Below are 5,707 nucleotides of genomic sequence, written 5' to 3'. Positions count from 1 at the left end.
TCCGACGGAGGAGGGTCGGGGGGGGGGGCAGCTCGCCCCCACCCAGGCTCTGCGTCTTGGAGCGGATTTTTGTCTTTTTGTCCCTGCCTTTCCTTGCCCCTCTCACTCCTATCCCCCAGATCTCTTTAGTGAAAAGTAGTTTATGACCCCGCTGTTACTGCCCAGGCCCCCCAGGAGGAAACGGGAATGGGAAAGGGGCGGCGTTAAATCCTTCAAGCCTGAGCCTCTTTTGATAAACCACCTGCCCCCCTGCGGATCACAAAGGATGAATTCTCCCCGGAAATGGGATCGATCCGCTGCCTAAGTCGCCCATCGATCTGGGCCTCTGTAACTAACCTGTGACATCATTTTCCAGGGAGGTTACTAGACTCTGCATAACACCACGGCCTGAAGCCCTGGGCTCCCCTGAGACCCTCCACCCGGCGGGGGAGGCGGGAAGGGAACACACAATGGTGGGAAATTTCACTGGGTTGGGGGCCAGCTCTTCATTGGCCCCAGGCTCTGGCTTTCTCACCACCTCTCCCTCTTGCACGGAAAACTGACTTTCCACGCCACTTGTCTGTCCCTGGACCTAGAGCGCCATTACTATTTAATTACCCTACCTCGTGTAGTTCAACATTTTTTCCCATTCTAGTTTCAAATATATTTAAGGATGTCGTGTTTTCACAATGAATCTTACTGCTTCACTATCACAAAAGTTTTGTGACTATGGACCAAGGTGAAACATCTGAAATGGAGATGAGATGTTTTATGACTTCATTGTATTCATATTTTCTTCTTTGTCCTGTCAGAACCCATGTACCAATCTAAGATTTTATTCACACTTGCCTGGGTCAGAGTACCCCACTATTCCTCCAATCTTCTTGGGGAAGGATGCTAGAACTCCGAGCGATGCCACTATCTAAATATTTGACCTAGAGTGCCGAAACCGGTTTGGCTCAGTGGATAGAGTGTCGACCTGCGGACTGAAAGGTCCCAGGTTCGATTCCCGTCAAGGGCATGTACCTGGGTTGCGGGCACATCCCCAGTAGGAGATGTGCAGGAGGCAGCAGATCGATGTTTCTAACTCTCTATCTCTCTCCCTTCCTCTCTGTAAAAAATCAATAAAATATATTAAAAAATAAATAAGTAAATAAATAAATATTTGACCTAGAGTAAATATTAAAAGACATCTTAATGTTCTCATTTGTAAAATGTGGGTGCTGAACTAGATGGTCTTTCATTTTATTTTTATTTTTTAAATATTTTTGTATTGATTTCAGAGGAAGGGAAAGGGAGAGAGAGAAATATCAATGATGAGAGAGAATCATTGATCAGCTGCCTCCTTCATGCCCCACACTGGGGATCAAGCCCACAACCTGGGTATATGCCCTGACTGGGAATCGACTGTGACCTCCTGGTTCATAGGTCGTCACTCAACCACTGAGCCACACGGGTCGGGTATAGATGGTCTTTTAAAATTCCTTCCTAGCCGAAACCGGTTTGGCTCAGTGGATAGAGCGTCAGCCTGTGGACTGAGAGGTCCCTGGTTCGATTCCGGTCAAGGGCATCGATGTTTCTCTCTCATCGATGTTTTTAACTCTCTCTATCTCTCTCCCTTCCTCTCTGTGAAAAATCAATAGAATATATTTTTAAAAATAAACAAATAAATAAATAAAAATAAAATAAAATAAAATTCCTTCCTACATACACTCCAAGTTCTTAGCAGTAGTTAATTATATGGAGATACTTTGAGTTCTTTGTTTTTCCTAATTAGCATGCATAGATTTTGACACTTTAAAAATAAGTTTTTTTAATTTATTCTCTAAAATTCTAGAATTTTAGGATTGATTGAGACACTTGTACTATGCTCCTTTACAAGGCGTGTAGGGACAGAAGATCGTGAGAGAATTCAATTAATGTTTGTGGAACCGAAAACTGAATCCCATTGACAGATGCTTATCCCTTCCCTCAAGGGGAGTCCAATTGAGAAACCAGGACAGCAGGGGAGCAGGGTCCTCTCTCCTCCAGATCTTTTGTGCATAGGGTCATGTTCAGGTCCCCATCAGAAGCAGGAGGGTGAGTGGGAGACCACTGATGCGCACTGGGGAGGGACAGGCAGTGCCCCTTATTAGACTCTATTTAATAAAATGTGCCTCAGGACTCAAGGAAATGGAGGCCTGGAGTAATCCAGGAGAGCTGCATGGAGCACATGTCCCTGCGCTGGAGCCTGGGGGATGGGCAGAGTTTGGAGTACCTTGGAATACTCCGCCTCCTCTGAACTCTCCAGGCCAGCAGCACTTGCCTTGAGCTGCTTGGACATGTGCAGATTTGTCCGTGACACACTTCGTTTCCTCTGAAAGCACCTCATGCAGAGGGACTGGCTTTAAGTGATCTTACACTTCTTTGTACTCCTCATGTAGCCATGCACACTAACTCATACACAGTAGCAGTCACTCTAGAATCATCTGTTAAATGAGTGATCAGTGGAAGAAGAAAAGCTGGAGCGAGGAGACCTGACATGTGTAACCTGAAGCCTGAACCAGCTGGCGACAGGCAGAGGGCCAGGAGGACGGTGTCCACCTGGGGGAAAGGTCAGGGAAGAGGGTGAGGCACAGAGAAGGAAATAAGGAGAAGGATGGGCATGGGGGTTCCAGACTATAAGGGATCTTGACATTCGGTACAGCTTCTCTATCAGAGATGATGATAAAAAAAACCATTGTAGCCCTACCCAGTTTGGCTCAGTGGACAGAGCATCAGCCTGCGGACCAAAGGGTCCCGGGTTTGATTCCAGTCAAGGGCACATACCTTGGTTGCAGGCTCCTCCCTGGCCCGGGCCCTGGTCAGGTCTTGTGCAGGAGGCAACCAATCAATGTGTTTCTCTCACATCGAATTTTCTCTCTGTCTTTCCCTCTCTCCTCCATTCTCCCTAAAAACCAGTGGAAAAATATCCTCAGGTGAGGATTAACAAGAAAAAACAAACAAAAAAACCCATTGTAGATACTGGAGCAGGAGTCCTGGTAGAAGGTGATCGGGCAACGATGCTCAGTGATGAAAAAGGAGAAGTCAAGGCATCAAGCCCACAGCGAGGCCTGTTGGCAGGTCCAGGGCAGACCCAGGATAGGCCCTCAGCACTGAGCTCCCCTTACAGGAAGGGCTTCTGAGGATGAATCAAGACAGCCTGTGGGTTCATGGTAAAGGGATTCATAATGGCACTCAGGGACTCTTGCTCTGTGGACCACAAAGCATCCTGAAAATGTGAATTAAGCCTGAGAAGCTCCTGATGAGGGGAGTTCGTCTTCAACTGTTAGAGGGAAGGAAGAGAGGAGGCTTGGCTTGGGAGTCAGAGCAGTCAGCTCACTGAATAGGCATCAGTGGTTTCCCACTCACCCTCTTGCTTCTGATGGGGACCTGAACGTGACCCTACACACAAGACATCTGGAGGAGAGAGGAAGTTCCATGCTACCCTGCTGTCCAAGTGACTCAGTACTCGCCTACAAGGTGATGGCCTTCTTTCAGCCTAAGAAACCCCAGACTACCTGACATCTCCTAAATTCAGGGTCTTTTTAAAAAATATATTTTTTAAATTGATTTCAAAGGAGAAGGAAGAGAGATATAGAAACTTCAATGATGAAAATTATTGATCAGCTGCCTCCTGCATGCTTCCCACTGGGGATCAAGCCTGCAATGGGGGCATGTGCCCTGACAGGGAATTGAACTGTGACCTCCTGGTTCTTAGGTCGATGCTCAACCACTGAGCCACACAAGTCAGGCTAAATTCAGGGTCTTGAAGCACAACTGGAGTGCTTCCAACTCTCCCTGAGCTCCCAAATTACCTCAATTGCAAGGAGCAACTGAGTGCCAGCCTTCACCCTAACCCCATGGTGCCAAGGTCTCTGGGGATTCGTTGGGCAGAAGTTATTTATACCTGTGGGAAGAAATCTCTTTTCCCTCCTGGAGCTGTATTCCCAAGAGGGTTTAAGCATAAAATGGTACAGGCTCTCCCTTCTTTCGGGTACATTTCAACCTCTTTCCCCTCACCCGCACCGTGCCTTAGGCATTCCTTGCTGTTCTACACACATGTACTGAGTGCCTGCCTCACATGTGCCTGGTGTGCCCCAGAAATGATTGAGACCTGCTGAAGGCTCCTTGGAGACCAGATTTTGTTTCGTTCGTTCAATACACCAGCATGCCTGGCACATAGTAGGTACACTGGGTGGTCTGTGTTGAAAACATCTGCTCAACGAGCTAGTAGTGCTGGAGAGGACTGGGTAAACCCCTATTTTGCTACCCCCATCTATGAACTGGGGATGATGCCCATCTAAGGACCTTGTGTGAATTCAAGTGACAAAATACTAATATAATCATAAAAATACCAACAAAACAAAACAAAAAAGGAAGAAGGGAAAGAGGACTCAAAATAAAGAAGCATATGGACTGATACATAAAAATCTAATTTTTAAAAAAACATAATTGTAGGATGCTTAAAACCAAAGAATTTTCCAACTGGAAGGAACCAAAGAAGTGATTTCTTCCCCTAATTTTACAGAGAAGCACACTGAGGCCAAGAGAAACTAAGCAAGTTGCCCTATGCCAGACAGAGCAGTATCCCTGACCAGTCATCCTTCTCCAACACCATACTTATGAGCCTAGTCACAGGCAAGAAGAGTTCATTTAAAGAGCACGCTTTGCACACTTACGAACACCTGCAGACCCAGACATTGCTCTTCCTTGAACTCGGGGTCTCTCGTTCCAATTCTCCATTTACACAAGCATCACACACTCCCTGGATCTCCATCGAGGTTGAACAGTCCTCGAGGGCAGGGACTGTACGTGTCTCCAGGGAAGCCTGTGCACAAGCAAATCCTATCAGCTCCTCATATGCATGTAGTTCCCATGTAGTTCCCATGACCGCCCCAAAGAAGATACACAGGAAAGCACTGAATGCTTAACAAAGGCACAGTATAATTCTTTCTTCCTCCTCAGAAAATGTATGGCAATTGCAATTCATTCATTTGGTAACTAACCGTACATTGCCTTAGCTCAGCCACTAGTGTAGTAAACCCTTATTTACATCTTTTATTATTCTTTAACTTTGCTATGCTTAGGCTGTACCTTCTAAACTAGTAAGAAGCCAGTGAGGGTCTTGAGGACTGTGAACTGGACTCTGGCACCACCTTTTCCCTCCCCACCCCCACTACCAAAGCAACTTGGCCGCCTACCACACACACCCCACTCAGCACACCCTTTACAAGACTTTATATATAAAAAGACTTAGTGAATGGTTGTCTTTTTTAAGTTTCTGGGATCTCAACAGACATTGGTAGATGCTGCTGATGAAAGTGATGTCTATGAAGATTTGAACAGAGTTTTGGAGAAGGACTTGCCCAGCCTAGGTTCTAGTCCTGCTCAACAATAACCCAGCCTTGTGACCTTAAAGTCACTTCTCATATCTGGGTCTCTGGTGATCTTTCTGGTCCCTTCCATGCCCTAGCATGGTGGATAACTATTAATGTAAAGTGAAGTCTAACTGGACTATTACCCAGTGATGTGCAAATTTGAGTGAAATTTGGGGCCCCCTCCTGGCCAAAGTAGTTTTAGCATCTTTAACTCCAGCAAGTGGCCCAGGCTATATCCCTGGCTGACCTCTGGCAGAGACAAGCAGGAGGGCCTGGCACAGATAACCTGCCAATCTACAGACTATAAGCAGTCCAGGGCCGCCTCCTCC

This window comes from Myotis brandtii, unplaced genomic scaffold (assembly GCF_000412655.1).
Source record: "Myotis brandtii unplaced genomic scaffold, ASM41265v1 scaffold550, whole genome shotgun sequence".
In the NCBI taxonomy this organism is placed as follows: domain Eukaryota; kingdom Metazoa; phylum Chordata; class Mammalia; order Chiroptera; family Vespertilionidae; genus Myotis; species Myotis brandtii.
This window is presented reverse-complemented; position numbering follows the sequence as displayed.